The sequence below is a fragment of the Phoenix dactylifera genome, chromosome 17 (assembly GCF_009389715.1).
Source record: "Phoenix dactylifera cultivar Barhee BC4 chromosome 17, palm_55x_up_171113_PBpolish2nd_filt_p, whole genome shotgun sequence".
In the NCBI taxonomy this organism is placed as follows: Eukaryota; Viridiplantae; Streptophyta; class Magnoliopsida; order Arecales; family Arecaceae; genus Phoenix; species Phoenix dactylifera.
The window spans coordinates 3711053-3731155 of NC_052408.1; positions in this window are offsets into that span (position 1 = coordinate 3711053).

Consider the following 20103-nt stretch of genomic DNA (forward strand, 5'->3'; position numbering starts at 1 on the left):
GTTCGAATCTTTGCTAAATCTAAAATTTAAATATATTTATTAATAAGTTGGTATAAATTATATTATAAAAATTATAGATAGTATTGTTAATTTAATTATTTTTTTATTTTAAAAATTATTCGATTTTGTTTTTTTTTTACTTGTAAAATAATGGAAATGTGTGCCGACTAAACCATGGGACCGGGCCGTACATGTATCTGGGCTGCTTTCAGCAGAGAGCACCATTTTAAAACCTTTATTCCAGCAGCTGTCAGCCTTGCGATGAACAGAGAAACCGCGTTCTTTTTTTTTTTTGCTAGAAACGGTGATTCATACTATGCGAGAACGAATATACCTAGAAGAGTCAGCATACAAAATATCCCGGAATGCACCAGGCAACTCATCCTCACCAACCCATAGGGAGCCGCCTGAGTGGCTCGCAACATACGCCGCCACCCAGTCTGCCGCCCCATTGGCCTTCCGATATACATGCCCAGCTCTAAAGAGAATCCCTCCCCTCACCATCAACCATATATCCCGGAGTAGTGGGTGAACTCCCTGTCGCTGTGAAACCCCTGACGAACCCAACCGATCACAGTGGCCGAATCTCCCTCCAAGAGGATGGAGCTCGCCCGCAGCACAAATCGAGCATATCGCAACCCCATCCAAGCCGCACGCAGCTCTGCACCTGGGACAGAGATATCAAAGATCTGACAGCCTCCAGCTGCCACCGTACTGGAGTCCGGGCCCCTGATAACAAACCCAGCTCCTCCCCTACTGCCTCCATCCTGGACAGAGCCATCAAAATTGACCTTGAGGAAACTCGGGGGTGGGGGCTCCCAGATGAAAAATACCAGATGAGGAGCTGCCGAGGCAGAGTGGGGGCCCCAGGTGTCCCGAGCTATCAAAGGTCCATAGTCCATATCTGCATGACAGAACTCTGCTGCCTGTGCCCGTGCCCGCTCCATCACGAACCACGGGGACAGACTGGTATCACCAAAAATGCGACCGTTCCTGGCCAACCAAACCTGATAAGCTATACATGACGCTCTAATAGCCACAAAACGCGTCAGAGGGGAACCAGACAGACCCCGAACCTCCTCCAGGAACCCGTCCCTACGGCTCCAGATGCCCTCCGAGAGCCCTGACAGACTCCAAGTCCTCCTCGCCCAACCACAGTGGAAGAGAACATGATCCACTGACTCATCCACCTCACATAGCGTGCACAAGGGAGAAATGCTAACACCCCGTCGGCACAACTCTGAGCTCGTCGGCAGGCGATCCCAAGCCACCTTCCAGAGGAATAGTGCAACTCTCTCGGGTAGGCCAAACCTCCAGACCCAACCACGGTCCCTACCCAGCTCAGACTCCTGCAGAAGGACCCGAGAAACGTCACCAACTCTGACTCTGGTCCTGCAGGTGGTACTCCAGACCCTGACATCTGGAGCTGCTGATACCGGAACGGGAAGGGCCCGAACCCGCTCCGCTAAGTGCTCCCCAAGTTACTGGCCCAGCCTGTCCTCATCCCACTCCCTCTCCCCTCGAACGAAGAGATCACATACCCGGAGTCCCGCAACCCTCTCACCACTGATCATCGTACGCCACAAGCTCAGTGGGAGAGCATCCACCCATGGGTCCTCCATCACGTCAATGGACCGGCCGTCGCCAATCAGCCACCTGGAATGTGCCTGGGCCATAGGCAAGAACCTCCGAATCTCCCGCCACATGAAGGAACACCTCCTGCTACCCACCACCTGGCCCCCCAAGCCTGCTCGACCAAATCTCGCTATCATAACCTGACTCCAGAGCCCGTGCGGCTCCAAAACAATCTGCACCGCCCGCCTCGCCAGAAGTGCCTCTCGCCTCGCCAGGAGTGACTGTACCCCCAGACCGCCCTCACTCAGAGGCAGGCAAACTCTCTCCCAGGCCACTAGATGCATCCTGTGGCCTCTCCCCAAGGAGCCCCATAGGAAGCTACGCATAAGGCGCTCAATCCCCACCAGCACCGTCTTTGGCACAACTGTATGGGCCATAATATAAACCGGCATGGAACTAAGCACTGACCTGACCAGCGTCAGCCTGCCCATCATAGAGAGCGATGAGGCCCTCCAGCCCTCAAGCCTACTCTGTACTCTCTGCACCAAAGTGGAGCACTCTGCCACCCGCAACCTCCTCCCAGTAATGGGGACTCCAAGATAATCCAATGCTCCCTGCTCCTGCATCCCCAGTATCTCCCTAATCTCCCGATGCACCCTCCGCTCCGTACTCGGACTGAAAAGTATGGATGACTTGTGGAGGTTAATCCTCTGCCCAGATGCAGCACAGTACTCCGTCAACACACTCTGAAAGACATGGGCATCCCTCGCTCTCGCCCTAGCAAGCAACAGACAGTCATCTGCAAACAACAAATGAGAAATGGGGCGGACACCAGAGGCTGGACTATATGCAGCCAACCCCTGGTCCTCACAAGCAACATGTAGGCAGCGAGAAAGCACATCAGAGCAAATAATAAACAGATATGGGGACAGAGGACATCCCTGGCGAAGCCCCCTAGTGGCTCGGAAGAAGGGGGATGGCGTACCATTTACCAAGATGGAGAAGCTCGGCCCTTGCACACAGCCAAGGACCCAGTCAATCCAAATCTGATGAAATCCAAAGCTCTCCAATGCACGCCTGAGGAAGTCCCAGCGAATCCGATCATAAGCACGCTCCATATCTAGTTTCACAGCCATCAGACATCGCCTCCTCGAAGCTTGCTGCAGGTCTCCCATCATCTCCTGAGCCAGCAAGATATTATCCGAGATACTCCTTCCCCCCACAAACGCCCCCTGCTCCATACTAATCATGCTAGGCAACAGAGCCCTCATCCTCCCAACCAAGAGCTTCGCAACTACTTTGTACAAAGTGGTGCACAAACTAATGGGCCTATAGTGGCCCGGCTCCGCCGCGTCCTGACGCTTCGGAAGCAAAGTGATATAAGTGGTCTGCCAGTCATCTGCCATCACCGCCCGAGTGAAGTATACCTGCACTGCCTCCACCACTGACGACCGAATGATACTCCAGTACCTCCGAAAAAAGAATGGCGGAAATCCATCCGGACCTAGTGCCTTGTCCTCCCCCAGAGCCCAAACTGCCTCCTGCACTTCTCTATCTGACACTGGCTGGATTAATGCTTCATTTTCGGCCTCCTCAACCCGAACTGCCGGACTAGGGAACTGATCCTGCACATAGGGCCCATCTGCCTCCGTCCACCTAGATCTGAAAAAATCAAAAAGAACCTGCCTCACTGCACTGTCCTCCACCACCCGCTGGCCTACCCCAACCCTCAATGATCGGATCATATTCCTTTGCCTTCTGATGACCGTCGATCGATGGAAGAAGCTGGTGTTCCGATCACCCTCCTTGACCCACTGGACCCTCGACTTCTGCCGCCAAATTACCTCCTGTTGGTGCAGCAAGGAGTGATGTGAAGATAAGTAGCGTCGCAAATCCGCCATCTCACCCTCCGGTAGCTCACCATCTCGATCCTCCCTCCCCTGAAGATCTGCAATCCTGCCCTCCACCTCCTCTAGTCTCCGGAATATGTTACCCACTACCTCCCGGTTCCACCTGCGGAGACGACGCTTAGCAAGCTCCAACCTGCGTGACACCCTCTGCATGGCATCACCCTGAACTGGCAACCCCCAAGCCTCTCTAACTATTCCCCAAGATTGGGGGTAAGACAGCCATAGCTTCTCAAAACGGAAAGGACTATGATAACTGGAATTTGAAGCTGTGGAGATTAGAAGAGGACAGTGATCCGAAGCTACCCGAGCAAGATGACTAACCTGGTAGGAGGGAAACCGCTGAATCCAGTCCGGGGAGGCAATAGCCCTGTCAAGCCGCTCCCACACTCTCAGTCTACCAGACTGGTTGTTACACCAAGTGAACCGCGGTCCGGAGAAGCCAAGATCCACTAAGCCCGAACCATCCAGAAAGTCACGAAACTCCCTTCTGTCTACAGAATCAGAATAGGCTCTGCCTCCTCGTTTCTCAGAGGGGCCAAGGATACAGTTAAAGTCACCCACCACCATAGTCGGCACCCCCTGAGACAGCAAACATGACAACTCACTCCAGAGGACTCTCCTGGCTCGATAATCCGTGCTAGCATAGACCCCACACAGGACCCATGGGGGTTCATTCGGTTCTGAGATGACCATCACAACCTGCTGCGGGCAGTTACAAAAGACATCAATAGAGGCCACTCCACGTCTCCACAACATCACAATACCTCCAGAGAACCCCTGAGACTCTATCACAAAGGACTCCCAGTCAACAGCCAACCGCCGCAACACCCGGCGCAACCCTTCTCCAGAAACACGTGTTTCACAAATAAAACAAATCTCGGGGCGGTGAAGTTGAACTAATCTCTTGAACGACGTCAAAAATGAAGGCTTAGCCGCCCCCCTACAATTCCAAGCTAGGACTTTCATTTAACACCATGAGATGGCGATGGGGCTCGCCCCCGACACATTGGGCTAACCGCCCCCTATAAGGTACTTGAGTCTTCCCCGGACTCCACCCCACCACCCTGAATCACCGCACGCAGCAGGTCAACCACTATCCCGTGGGAATTAATCGGGGACCCATGACCAGAGCTGCTTAGGATGCCTCTCAACACCACTTTACCAGCAGCACAAGAAGAGGACTCTGCGGGCGCCCCAGGGGATGAGACAACGTCCACATCTCCCGTTCCTGGCATCACAACTGGTAACAAGCCTTCAGATGACCCACCGCACTGCAGCGACGGAGACGGACACCCCACCGGCAACGCCGTCGCTTGGGAGATCCCATCAACTCCACCCACGTCCGCCTGCGGCCGAGGGACAGCATCTATCTTCCCACCGCCACCAGCCACAGCCATGTCGCCGACACTTCCGACTCTGGAGATCCCATCAGCTCCACCCACAGCCGCCTGCGCCCGAGGGACTGCAGAGGTCGCACCACCTCCTACATCCACAGCAGCTTTCGGCTGCGGGGCTAAACCCACCACGACCGGGCCGCACGACGCGTATGGGACATCCGCCGCTGGCCGCACCGCTCCAACAGGAATGGGTCCATCCCCCGTCGCCGGCCGGACGGGGGCCCTCACCGGCGGCAGGGAGGCACTCCGGAAGTGCCTTCTTCCTGCCTCCCTCCGCCGAAGCTTCGGGTCGTCGAAGGAGGACGACGACGATGACCGAGGGAGCAGAGTCGGCACAATCCTCTTCTCCCCTAGGCCCTTGGTAGTCTTTGACGGGCTGCGGGCCCGCTTCATTGGGCTTGGGCCCTGTCCACAGGCCGGCCCAGAACTACTGTCCTGGCCCAGACCATCCTTAGGAAGGCTCAGAGGGACTGGATCCGGCCCAACCGGCTCGACCCAACCCAGACCCGCTCGGCCCATGCCATCTGCAGTCGATGCCGAGTTCGACCCGAACTCCGGTCCGAGTGCAGAGGACTCAGTGTCCATCACCACAACCGCCGCCTCCTTCCCCGGCGACCTCCTCCTTGCTACCTTGGCTGGCTTCTGCCAGCCTTCCGTATCCGGGGGGGACTCAGAGAGAGACTTACCAGCCATAGGAGACTTCGGCCCCAACCCGGAGACCTCCCGCACCGGCGTATGGTCCGCTTTCGACTTGGCCGCTGGCTGCTCCTTCGACTTGCTCCCCTTCGGCTGCCAGACCTTGGATGTAGACAGCCACGGACCGAAGGGCAGTCGGCTTCCCTGACTGTTATCCTCCTTCGCCACCGCCTCCGGCTCCGGGGGGAGAGAGCCTCCCTGTTCGGCAGACGTCGCCGGATCTGTGGAGGGGAACGGACAGTCTCCCTCACCGTGCCCAAGTCTGGCGCACCTGTAGCAAAACCCCGGCAGATTTTCATATCGGAACTCCTGCCAGTGAGAATCACCACCCACCTGGATGAAGGTCCCCGGCCGGAGTGGTTCGCCCACGTCCATCTCGACCTTGACGCGGGCAAATCCCAATTTCCGGCCTTGGTCGGTGAATTTGTCCAGCGCCAGAGGCCGACCTGCCTTCCCCGCAATGCACCAGATGAGTTCCTTTGACCAGTACTCCGTTGGCAAGTTCGGGAGCCGCAGCCACATGATCGCCCGACTCAGCCTGTTGGCCCCCGGGACGAAATTAGGGCGCCATCGCTCCATAGCCAGGAGCTGTTCTGCCACGAGCCAGGGACCGGCCTCCATGGCAGCCTCCCGATCCTTCTCGCACCGGAACCGGAAGGCATAAGTCTCTTCCGCCATCACGAAGTCCTCGACGTCATAGTCGAGTTTCCCGACCACCCGCAGCTCCCTGCGGATCCATTCCACCGGAACACGGCGGCCCAGGCAGCGCATGAGGACCGTCGTGTCACGCCAAGCCGCCCTAGCAGCCTCCATCTTCTCCGGCGGGATATCCACCACATCCGTGAACCTCCGTTTCAGGGACTCCAGCTCCGAGGGCGAGATCTGATGGTTGGACCAGATCGGCACCTTCGAGTGGCCCTTCGCCACCTCCGCCCACGACCGACTCTTCTCGCCCACTCGCTGCTGTTGCTGCGTCCCCTTGCCGCCCCTGCCTACCTCCGGATCAGGTGCCCCCTGCGCTGCCATCCTCCGAGGGAAAGAATGCAACAAGAGATGGAGGTTACCCGGCGAGGGCTCCCTCCCCCACCCCCCTCACAGTCACTCACCAGGCGTTTGGCAGAATTCCCCACCCACTGCACGAAAATTAGCGCATCTAGGCGCGTCTCCCAAGTCACTCTCTCTCTCTCCTCTCTCTCACTCACCAAGCACTCTTTTCAACCGCGTTCTTCCCTTTATCCCCGCGTTCTTCCCTTTATCCCCGCGGCCGAGCACCTTCACCGCAGTGATGCTTCGGCGTTATCGAGGGTACAAATAGCACCCACCCAAAAATGGTTTTTCGTGGGACGATTGGGAATATCTGACTCTCCCACTCAGTTTTTTTTTTGGTACATCCCACTCAGTTTTTTTCGATGACCAAAGTTGCTTTCATCTTCTAGAAACCTCAACCTCCTAATTTTTTTAAAATAAAAAATAAAGTGTTGCTGAGAGAGAAGAAGCAGGAGTGTAGGCTTTACCATTAGATACTAGGATGCCAAACTTGTGGCATCTGGAGGTTGGCAGATTTTTGACAATTTTATCATTAGAGCTGATCGAGTTTAAAACTGCATGAGAGAGCATCTTCTATACGAGACATGTTTTGGATGCGGTTTGCATTCATCTCGAAGCAGACTCGGCTACAATGATTGAATAGATTTGAAGTTGGCATAGCGATGCAGGCGGACAGTTGCTACTTCACGACACACGAAGACTAGTGAGAGGGTGTGGCTTGTTCCGGGCCATCATGTCTAGCGAAAGACGAACAATGCAAACTGAATAACCTCCTTTATGGCTCATCACATAGGAGGGTTTCTCTGCAGTAACTAAATATTTGTTCCTTCTTAGCTTTTTTTTTTTTTTAATTTTATTTTATTGGTTGTACTTATGCATGTTGTTGTTAAAAAATAATAATAATAACAATAAAAAAATATTACTGAAATAACAGCTATCGTAACCCATGTCCTAGATATACGCGGTAACCCGCTATGCATGGGTAGGACTCGGCCCCATGAACGTACACGACGACGACATGACAAATAAAAAATATAATTCAATCTAACAACAGTTCAATAAAACAAAACAGAGGGAACAAAACTTCCATACTAAATAGATTTCGAAAACTTGAATTGACCGCACACATCAATTCCAAAAATCTAAATTAACAATATGATAACAAAACTTTAAAATAATTTATAAATCAAGTCCAATACTTCAGAGTTTCAACAAGTTCTACAAAATACAGTAACAAAAAGGGTTTCTAAAGCAGAACTATAGCAGTGAAAGTGTGGTCGAACTGCCACCAAGGTAGTAGCCTGGTGGTAAGGGGGCGATAATTCCGCCCAAGTTGTCCGGGTTCGAAACGCGCGGGCGTCGATTAAATTAGGGGACCGGATGCCCCACGCCCGGCTGGCTTGTTGGCGGTTATGCTTTCCTTCCACTTGTACCAAGGTGGCGCTGGGGTGACGTACCCACACGTGAGGCGGTGAACCCAGTGGGGTGAGCCCACGGGTCGGGGAAGGCACGCGAAAACCTGCGACCTGTATCGAACATTTCCTGGTGGAAGGGGGGCCCAGTAATGGGGCTGCTACGCGGGTGGGCTGGTCCCTCCCCCTCCCCTCCTATTTTTTCACCAAAAAAAAAAAAAAAAAAAAAGTGTGGTCGAACAAAGTCTACAAGCCTTGCTCTAAAGTCCCACCCCAAGCACCATCCATATAGAGAGAAGAAAGCAAGCTGAAAGCCTGATAAAGAGCAAAAATCATAGCTAGAGGGAACAGAAAGCTTTCAGACAAAGTATCGTGTTTTAACCCCTATTATTCCTGCAAAGAGTAGATCCAATGTACCATATTTAACCATTGTATAGTAGGTCTAGTGTATTGAATTTAACTCTTCAAAGTAGGCTCAAAATGATCGAAGTTTTGAAACAATCAAAATGATATTGTATAACCCTTATTAATCCAAAATATAAATTAAAGCGAATTATTTTGCAACTACAGTTTCATCTTACTTTTTAAAATATAATGATGGTTCGAAATTGTTTGTCAAATCCTCAATCATACAGAATACCAAAGAGTTTTGAATATTTGAAGAGAGCGTATGGTTTCAAGAAATATTTTAAATAGTTTGGAAAATACAAGGTTCTAAGTTCCTTGCAAAGTTTTTGAATTGATTTAATAATATTCTCTTTAAATATGACAAAAATCCATAATTAGAGATGCAAATAATTTTCAAAGATACCTTGGAGTTCTAATATCACAAACTTCACTTGCTTGATTCGATTTACATGCATACAAGAAATATTTGGCAATAAAAACTGTTGGAGTTTCAGGTTTGAATGATCCCAATACCTAAAAAAGATAGTACATAATGAGTACAATGCATTCCAACAAAAAAATATTGTTACGGATGTGTACTAATGGTGGTATACATTTCATGCTAATATACCAACTTCACATTGGCTTGACATGATACAGACCAGTATGGTCCAAAAATTCTTAATATTAATTAAAAATTCATGCACTTCATTCAAAAAAAAATAATTAATTTGAAAATATAATTTTTAAATTATCTACAAATCAATTGACATAAATATATTTTAATAGAAATTAATACAAGTAATTCCAAAAAAGTGTTTCGCATAACATTTGTTCTCACTTTCGTGAAACACTATAAATTATCTAAGATAGATATATTCCGTGGGAAAAGAAGGTAGGATGCTTAAAGCATAAGATGTCACATGAATAAAATAGTTATTCCATTCGAGTATTTATAAAATAGTTAGCACAAACCTGCTTTAAAAAATATAAAGTTACAGCTCTAGGTACAGGGTTGCTCGACAAAGACCTTTTACCCACGTACCAACCGCTATACTGCTCCCACTAGTTAATATTCGAACTATCTGGTTCAAATCAAATTCAAATAAAAATTCTGGTACTCAATCAAATCTGCATATAGATGCTCACCCATAAATTTGGCCGAATCCAAATCCATATTTTGATTTAAAATTTTTCCAATCCATAATTGAATATTTGTTAAATAATTATCTCTAAATAATCCTAGAATGGAGCCTATGATTTGTTACTTAGGATAACAAACGCTCAGCCTCCAAGCACCAACATTTAATTCTATTTTACAATAATGATTTTGTTGGGGGACAGATGGGGGATCTGGGACTTTAGTCCCATATTGGAAGAGTAGCGAAAAGGATTGTGCCTTATAAAGAGGGGCCACCCCTTTCCTTCCGGGCCTTTTTAAGAAGGACAAAGCTATGAGGAGAATATTGTCCATTAAGAGCTGCACACGACACGCGTCGCGCGATACGTACACACTTCTCCAAAGTGGACAATACCTCTGGTCGGGATGCAGTCACTTTTCCACTCTAACAGATGGCGCTAGAGGAAGGGCCCCGCCGAAACTTCTCCACACGAATCCTTCCCACTGGGGGTAGTGTTGGAGGGCGGATGGGGGACCCGGGACTTTAGTCCCACATTGGAAGAGTAGCGGAAAGGATTGTGCCGTATAAGGAGGGGCCACCCCTTTCCTTCCAGAGGACCCTTTTAAGAAGGACAAAGCCGTGAGGGGAATATTGCCTATTAAGAGCTGCACACGACACTCGTCGCGCGATACGTATGTACTTCTCCAAAGCAGACAATGCCTCTGGTCAGGACGCAATCACTTTCCCGCTCTAACAGATTTATATACTTATTTAATTCTATTTTTACAGTCAATAAATAGAGTTATGTGGTGTTTGTTATGTATTTGCTATGTGGTTTTTTTTAATGTATTTGCTATGTGGCTAGGTATACTTGTACCTTCAAATTTCAAATTGGCAAACTGTGATAGTAACTTGTTGAAGCCTTGACACCCCTTTGACTCTTTTTGGGGGAACAAATTGGGTAAACTCGGGGATGACTTAAGACAGGACCTATATGGCATCTTACAAGACATAGTTCTGATGCAATGCTAACAGATCTATTAACCAAAGTACTTAGATCCAATATATTTGTTAAACATGTTGAAAATGTGGGTCTATTAGAATCATTTGATGTACTTGGTTAGTGGGAGCATTATTTTGTTAAATATTATTTAGATGTCATAAAGTATCCTTTCCATTATTTTTATGTTGAAATATCACATTTATATTTGTGCACATATGGTTGTTTATAATTGTTGTTTAAATAAAAGACTTAAGTATAAAAGTGTTGCTGGCATCTTATTAGACATAGTTCTGATGCAATGCTAGCAGATCTATTAACCAAAGTACTTAAATCCAATGTATTTGTTGAACAAGTTGAAAATATGGGTCTAGAGGAATCATTTGATGTACTTGGTTAGTGGGAGCATTATTTTGTTAAATATTATTTGGATGTCATAAAGTATCTTTTTCATTATTTTTAAGTTGGAATATCACATTTATATTTGTGCACATATGATTGTTTATAAATGTTGTTTAGATGAAAGACTTAAGCATAAAGGTGTTACTTAAGCATAAAGGTATTGTTTATGTTACAATTGATATCATAGTTCATCTTGATACATAAAGGTGAAATTGTGATATAAACTTAAAATTGTTGTAATTGTAGTATCTTTCACTTGAAAACATAAAGGAGTTTCATTTGAGACCAAAAAGTGGATTGATAATGAACTTTGTATGCTTGAAAATATAAGGATACAAAATTCACACTATACGTACTACGTCACTGAGATCCATGTCGATAAGACTACTAGCATTTGTAACCATAGGAGAGTCTTGTATCGGTAAATGATATAAAGACCGCTATGATTCAATATTAGTGGTTTTGTCAAACTAGATTTTTGACTTAAGATGTTGTTTATTCAGGACATTTGTATATGTGGCCACATAAGGTGAACTTAGCCCGAAAGTCATTTTCGAATTATATATATATATATATATACACACACACGATAAATATATTTTCTTTAAAAAATTAAAGTCTTAATCAATGTCGCCCAAGTAAGAGAATGTTGGAAGTTTTCATAAAGGTAGGCTTCCATTGATTATGGATTAATTTTAATTTAATTTGTTATATAATATCGGCTAAGTTGTCGTCTAAATGAATATTAAGAAGCCCATATTATTTTGTGATCATATGGTTATTTTGGGCTCTGCTATCTTAGTTATGTGGTGTAGCGAGTATTGGTGTAGGCCTGATTTGGTTAATGGGCTTTGTAATGGGTGGACCTATTAGCATTACTAATTGGGCTAGATCCCCGCTCTACTTCTATATATATCTGCCTGTAGAGAAATCCTAGGGCATTAAGATCTCTATGTTCTTAGAGGGCACCTATTCTATTGAGGAGACAAGCATAAAGAAGGAGATGGAGAGAAAGATCTATCCTATTTTTATGCTTTCTTCTCCCACAGATATTGCTGCAACAATCATCAATGGTTGCTCAAGATTTTTCAAGGTACGCTTCGATCTATTTTGATTTGATTTATGTTTTATTTTTGTGTTCTAATTTTCTGCATGGTATCCATAAAATTTCAACAATTTATGCATAGATGAGTTAAAGATATTCTTATCATAAGCTTCAATAGATGAAAATTAAATCAGTGTGTTCCTCTAATATAGTATAGATATTCAAACATCCACTATTTATTTCACAGATTTTTATTTATAATATTTTTGATCATATTAATATTTACTTTTAAACCTATAGTTTGTAAATTTGTACCTCAAGAATGATCAATTTATTGGATTAAATTAAAACTTAAATAAAAATTCATGTTTAAGTTGATTTTTTTAGTTTTATTAAAAATTTTAATAGATTTGCATTCAATTATCAATTATTATACTTTTAGATAGAAAAGATTAGCCAAATGCTTGATCATAGCTGTAAACTTGACTTGGCTTAGTTCTAACTTGAATCCTAACATACTAGGTTAGATCCATCTCGTACCTGAGCTCGACTTAACCGGAATGATCTGTTGGGTCTAAAATCTTTTCTATAGACCTAACCCGACTCAATCTAATCAACTAATGAATTGGGTCTGACTCCAAAATCAAAACCTAAATATGAAATCGGATCAGGTCATTATAAGCATACCCCAGTCCGATCTAATTTGTTTGCAGCCCTAATATGTAATCAGTTTCTTTTTCTATATTGCAAATCTTTCAAAAATCTTACATGGCAGCTTCAGTACAATTCCTAAGAAACAGTTAATTCCGGCTGGTCATATATTTTAATTCTCTCATTGTAATATAGCTTAGATTTTGGATATACTAGATATGTACTTATCAATGGTAATTCTCATATCATAATCATGGATCCGGATCACAAGAATTTCAAATTCTAGCCTTTATTGATCAATATCTTTGATCAAATAATACATGTCCCAATCAACCAGAAATTTACCCACTATCCACAATCAAGATCTATCCTTCATAATATACTCTAAATATAAAAAATAAGCATGGGATCACTGTTCTCCATTGTCTTTTATTGAGTCAAACAGTTGGTGCGCAGAGTTAAAGCTGACGTCCGAGTAGGAGATCTCTTCCTACAGCCTAAATTCGTGTGTTACTTATTGTGTTCGCTGGATTCGAAACACGTTTTTCTGGGACCTACACGGAACTGCAACATTTGTCAGGTTGTGATTGGCTCTGCATGGTCTATTGGCTGACGCGGGATGCACCTTGAGCATTGTTTTCTCCGTTGAAGGCAAGCTTTAGGCCTGGAAGCACTTGGAATGGAGTCTTTTTTGCTCTTCTTTTTTCCTCTCAAGAATCATTGATTAAGTTAGGTCTATTGCCTCAAATAGACTTTTTGAGACTAAAGAGTCCAAGAAGAGAGGCTTCTTCAAAGAAAGCAGAAAGCCTGGAAGTCAATTTGTCTCAAAGTTGAGGTAGGTATTGTGTTCTATAACTGGGTTTGTCAACTACAAGAACAATTTTGATTTCTCTCATGCCTTGACAGAGCTTGTTGAGTACTAGATACAAATTGAAAAGACTAGTAGGTAAAGTATGTCAGGGAATTCCCCAAGTTGAACCACTCAAATTTGACTTCAATTGTGTGCTAAATTAGAAGTGTGACACAAAAGATGAAAGGTTGAAAGTAGGACCTTGATTTAAACTTGGATGAGGCTTTGAGCGTTCCAAGAAAACCATGCAAGTTGAGTGCTTTCTTGAGTGAACCATGCAACTCTTTAATTGTCAAAAAGAGGTTAGCCTCACTAGCAAGTGAGGATTATGAGCTATCATCAACCTAGATACATCGATAGCGGATGATTTATTGCGAAGCAACATTTCAATATGTGCCCATATGCATCTCAATTTGCACGCATCGCAAACTTGTTGATGTCTCAATTTAACAAAGGGAGAATCCTAGCCTACAAATTCTCATTTTCTTACTTGTTGGAAGGGCTAAATCTCTCTGTTCATTTTATGGGTGACGAACCCTTTACCTCAATATGAAAAAAGAGTTGGATGAATTTTCCAATTCAATGATGTAGTGCTTAATTTCTTATAAATCAACAAAATTTACTGATTGCTGCCTATTCAACCATGAAACAAAATGTTGTAATAATGAAATGGGCATGTTGTATGCAATGTTATCATGTCGTTCGCCATCTTAAACTCTCCTAAACCACATATCGATATATAATTTATTAGGATGTTATGGTGCAGTGCATGACCTACTGGTGTCCTTTTGGAAAACATGCTTATCTACAAAAGTGATAAAGTTTTCGTTATGGTTTTAGGCGACAATGGTATTAATAATTGCAATGTTTATTATGATGCTTGTGTGCATGTTCCTTGGTGTGGTAACAATAATACTTTATAAGCAAATAGCATTTTTTAATAGAAATCATATGCGCATGCATAAAATACAGTGATATAAATCAATATAAAATATCTATAATTATGTTCGATCACTGTTATCAGCCATCCAAATTGTAGCTTCTCAAAGCATGACAGCTCATGTGATTATTAAAACATGCTATATTAACGATTCCGGACTTTAACTTGGATCAAACCATATTGAATTGATATGATTTTGCTACTATAAATGATTCTACTAGAAAAAATTATTACCTACACTGTATACACCAATATACATGCAATCAATGACGACGGTTGGTTACTGTGATGATGCATCAAGATGTATGCTTGGTGAATAGTTTTTTTTTTTTTTTTGTTGGTAGGACGGATAATTCATTACATCCAATAAAATTAGAAAACAGAATATTTCAAAGTGTCTAGAGCAACTTCCTATTTCCGGCCCACAGGGTACCTCTTGAATGGCTGGTCATATAGGCGGCCATCCAATCCGCAGCTCTATTGGCTTCATGAAATATATGCTGGGTCTAAATTGTTTTACTATTTTTCATCATTGTTCAGATATTTCGAAGCAACGGACCAATGGCCGGCATGCATGGCCATCTGGTGTACGATTGCAGGCAATGATTTCTCTTCCACTGGATCTAATAGACAATAAGACTAGTAAGCAGTGGGCATTCATCCCCTTAGCCAAATGTGGAATTATGATTGCTTCTCTTCCAAAGTCCCACTCTTCTGACACTATAGTTGATGACCTCTACCCATCTTCCCATGCAGCCAGCCATGAAGTCAAGATTGCTTTGGTTGTCAACAGTCTTCAACTCTCCCCTAGATTTTAGAGTTGGAGTCGGTGGCCGGCAGTTCTCTCTCTGAGGGCCCAGCCACGAAGGAACATGTCTCCACTCCCCCCGGATCACGGTTTGGGAAAACAAAGAATAAAAAGAGAAACCTATAAAACAACTTCATTAATTGTATTTGGAGTCATCTGTGGGCTTTTCGAGTGTCAGCACTAGTGGCTAATTAACTTTTAAAAGAAAAACATAAGGGGGAGACTTTGATGTCTCCCACTATTTTACAAAGCTTGTTCCCAAAAGTTTTTTTGATGGACATTGAAGTGGAACCCAGATAATCGGACCTCCACCTATCTCAACTTTCCATGCCTTTGCATGTAATTTTAACATTAATAAATACTCTTTTCTTTTTATAGATCTTTTAGAGAAATGTTATATATGGAGCACCATTTTATTCCTCACCTTTTTCTTATTCTAATTTGGCATCCACTCGATGGGAGTTTTGTTTCTTCGATGATTTCCAGTGAAAATCAGAGATGTAAGAGAGGTTGGAGGCCAGAAACCTTAGCCCTCCACCTTTATTTAAAGATCCCCATGGCCCCCTTAAGTTCCACTATGAACCATCGTTGGAATCTCTTTTTTTTTTTCCCCTCTTTTTCTTTCGAAAAATTATCCCTATACTCTCCTCAATCTTGTAATCATCATTACCAATCGAATTTGGAGTGTGCTGGTCTATGGATTGGCTACGTGAAATCATCCCTATTCGGATATTTCCATGCCTATTTTTTCAATTCTATTTTCAACCACTAGTACAACCACCCCTTTTGACACCGAACCCTCGGCTGAATTTCTTGGCCTCCCTATGACCCTCCAAGCGAAAATTGTGGCCGCCGGTGAGCGGCTAACACCCGAAATGAAGCCAAAAATGAGGAAAGCATATAATAGCATATAAATCTTCTTCCGATACAAAATATGGTGTATCATATAAATCTTGAAAAAAATTATAAATAAGCCACGTTAGTTTAAAATTTAAAACTTTATTTGGATCGAAAGCATATAATAGCAAAATTAAACATATTTTTTAGCAAACAAATCTTGGAAAAAGTTTCATGAAAAACGCATATTAGTAAAAGTCACCTCATGCCTAAAATCTTTTAGATCCCAAGTGCTTTGAACATGCATTATAACTAGTAAAGTGTCTATGAGCATCTCCACACTTCCTTATATTCTTGTTGACTAGAATTCAATTTATCCTAAATTTGGCGTATCTAGATCCAACCCATTTACTTAATTGATTGGGCCACTTCAATTATCCTCATGTAGTGGACAGAGGTAGCGAGGCCCAGAGTCTTCCACTAAGCTTGTTTATATCCTAACCCTCAAAATTGGGCCCCATAAACAATCCATGGGCCTGAACTTTAAGCAGGGGTCAAGTTCAAATTATATCCAGCTTAAATCCATCTCTGGTCTCTTTCATTATCTTCTTCCTTCCAATTTTTTTTCTTTTTTCTTTCAAGGGAAGATCAACCTAAGTTAAATTATGGGTTTATATATTATATATATCGTCCCAAGATATACCTCCATTAAACGAAGGTGGTGTGTGGCCAATCGAGCTCCATTACACCTCTAATTTTTATGCAACTTTTTGCTCATCTTGGGCACAAATTGCATTGGCACCAACATTCATCAATCCTTATATATATAAATGAACGCACATATAATATATGCATGAGCATATATATGGATATATGTATATTGTATAATAACGAGGATGAGTGATATCATCAGCTTCTAATATCTTTGTTGGTACAAATTGATATATAGCGAAATATCGACTGGTACAATATCAACATAATGGTGGATATTCTTAAATAATCTTTTACTTCCTAAAATAAATTTCTTTTTTCAATAACTCTTAAAATTAGTGTTTAAATAGAGTCATGAATAACAATTTTACCTTGTTGGTCAAGATTTCAATATCTTTATTCAAATATATATGTTGGCTGAGATGTAAAAAATATCAGTCTTCTTCAAAATTTCCACACCTTCCATATTAACTAAGATATACTAAAATCATCATAAATCATCCAAGTCTTCAACCACCTGCTAAGATCCAATAAGAAAACTAAACTGACTGGAAGAGATCTGTGTATGACCTCTTCAATCAAATATTTATTGGTTTCGAAAGAAACATAAATAAAAGCAAGGAATGGCAGAACTTATATGCTGCTATCTCCTTCACACACACACAAAAAAAAAAATAACAATGACTGTCCAATGGTTGAGCTGCCTGAGAAGATGGATGGATAAGAGTGTAGCCTGGCTTCTTTTCTTTGGATTGGTTTGCAAGCGGACTGCGTACACGAACCGGCACTGGTTTGATGGAGATTTTTGCGCACAGATCAGCAGTTCTCCGTGAGGACAGCAACAGAATGGAGCGAAGACTGCAGGCTGGATTTGTACCATATCTCTAGCACTTCAGATCTCTTCTTTTTTTCTCCTTAGTACGGTGATTTTTGTCGGTGCCAATAGGTGCTAAAGCCTCAATGATATTGTGGATTTTTTTTTTTTTTACAGGTTGCAAGGCTTCAAGTTTGATCTATATCAAAACTGATGGTCCCATCTCATTTCTGTATATATTACGATCTCGAAATCTTTAACTTGATTGCGGAGCACTCGGTTAACTACTGATTTGAGGGCATTTCGCTGAAGGAGAAAAAAACTGCACTCCTGACCGAACCTGGCTTGGTTTCGTACTCTAATCATACGTACAGTGGTTGAAGGCATAAAAGAAAGAAGGCTGTTTAGTGAGGTCCACTCCGTACAATAGATTAGGTTAGATAAGCATGGATTTGCTATGTTTTCTAATCGAACATTATCAGCCATGTAATATGAATGGGAAAAAAATAATTATTAAATAAGTCCATATGTTATCTCCATTTACTATTCGTGGAAAAAGAAATTGACCGATGATCGGTTAGATAGCATTACATTATTGCAACAAACTCTTCCTCAAGGTCAATCTTGACGGATACATGCTACAGGCTTCATTATTAGAGGCCTGAACTCTGGATTGGTTATTGTTGCTTAAGGGTGACTTAGTAACGATGGTTGGTTGGATCCATGAGGCATCGGTTACTTCAAAATATACGAGCTAGGGTAGGTGGAGGCATCGGTTGCTAGGCCAACTATGTGTATAGAGAGGCTAATAAAGCTGTGGATTGGGCGGCCTCGTATGTGGCGGACCACTCTGGAGGTCCTATAGGTTGGTGAGGGGGAGTTGCTTAAATGCTTCACGACCTGTTATTTTTTGATTTTTTTTGGATATATTCATACTAGAAGTGTGTGAGTCATCCGGGGTAGCAAAGAAAAAAAAAATCCTTCCATCCTCCATGAAACAAGGCAGGTCTTAAAGCTCTATTTGGGGGAGCTGTTGGTAGTAGAGCTTTTAGAAGTAGAGCTTTTATAAAAAGTTGTTTACTATTTGATAACTACATTTTTAAAGTGTTATGGAACTTTAACATATGTTTAGTAAACAAATTGAAAAAGTACTTTTGGTATGACAAAATAACTATAAAGGACATTACATAATATTATACAATAGAGCCTAATAAAATATAATATGTATTACTACATAAATATATGATACAGTATAATATTAATGCAATGCAATATAATATTATTATAATATAGTAATATAATATTATATACTATAGTATAATAATACACTAATATATCAGTGTATTATAATATAATGTAATATAATATTATATTTATAGTATAATACAATAATAAACGTATAAATTATTATAAATTATTATCATTATATATTAATATTATCATTTTTTTAATTATCATATTTTATAAGGGGTATTTTGGTCCCAAAAAAAATTATAACTCAAAACAGTTTTTCGATGGAGCCTAAAAGTGCTTTTCTAGAGAAGCTCCCAAAAAGTCGTTTTATCTTTCTAGAAAAGCTAAAATAGCTTTCTGAAAATTTTACCAAACATCCCTATTTTATCTAAAAGTGCTTTTGGAGGCCAGAAAGTCCTTTTTGGCCCTCCAAAAGCTCTCCCAAATGGGGCCTAAGCCATATTAAGCAACAAAGAGTGAGGGGCTAATATAAGCTGTAAGGAAGAAATTGGATTGGGTGTTATCCATATCCATATTTATTTTGTATGACAAATACGAATACGGTTATAGATATTAATTAAATACAAAAATTTATATCCATATTTATTTAAATGGATATGGGTATAAATTGGATATTATAATTATGGATATAAATATGAATATAAGTCGAATAATTAAACTTTATGACTACAAAATCAAAGATATTAATAAGTGAAAGGTAAAGCAAGTTAATAGCATGTTAGTGTTGTCATTTATTTTTCTTAAAAAATCATAAGTGCTAGATAAAATTAAATAGGGTTACAAATAGAATCAGATATTCAGATACGGATCAAAGAGTTATCTATTCGTATCCGTATCCATATCCATTTTTGTTTAACAAATACGAATATTAATCGAATACTTGAATTTCTATTCATATTCAGATAGATTCGGATATGAAAACGGATCTAGACGAATATTATCCTATTTGTATTTTTATCCCTAGTTCTTGCACCGTATATTATACATCGATATGCATAAAATGCATGTTATTTCCCATTGCATACATCACGAATACCTAATGCATCCCAATTCATGTTCAGACATTTGATCATCAATGGTTCCATAAGCCCTAGATTTAACCCAACTACCTACCACAATACGGTCCCATATTTTCCCTTAAGCTGAACTCCAACATACTGGAAGCAATACTCAAAAGGCAACAAGAGGCAGAACTCATGGCCCACGCCTGCGGCAGACGTAGGACCCACATTCATGTCAAGAGTTG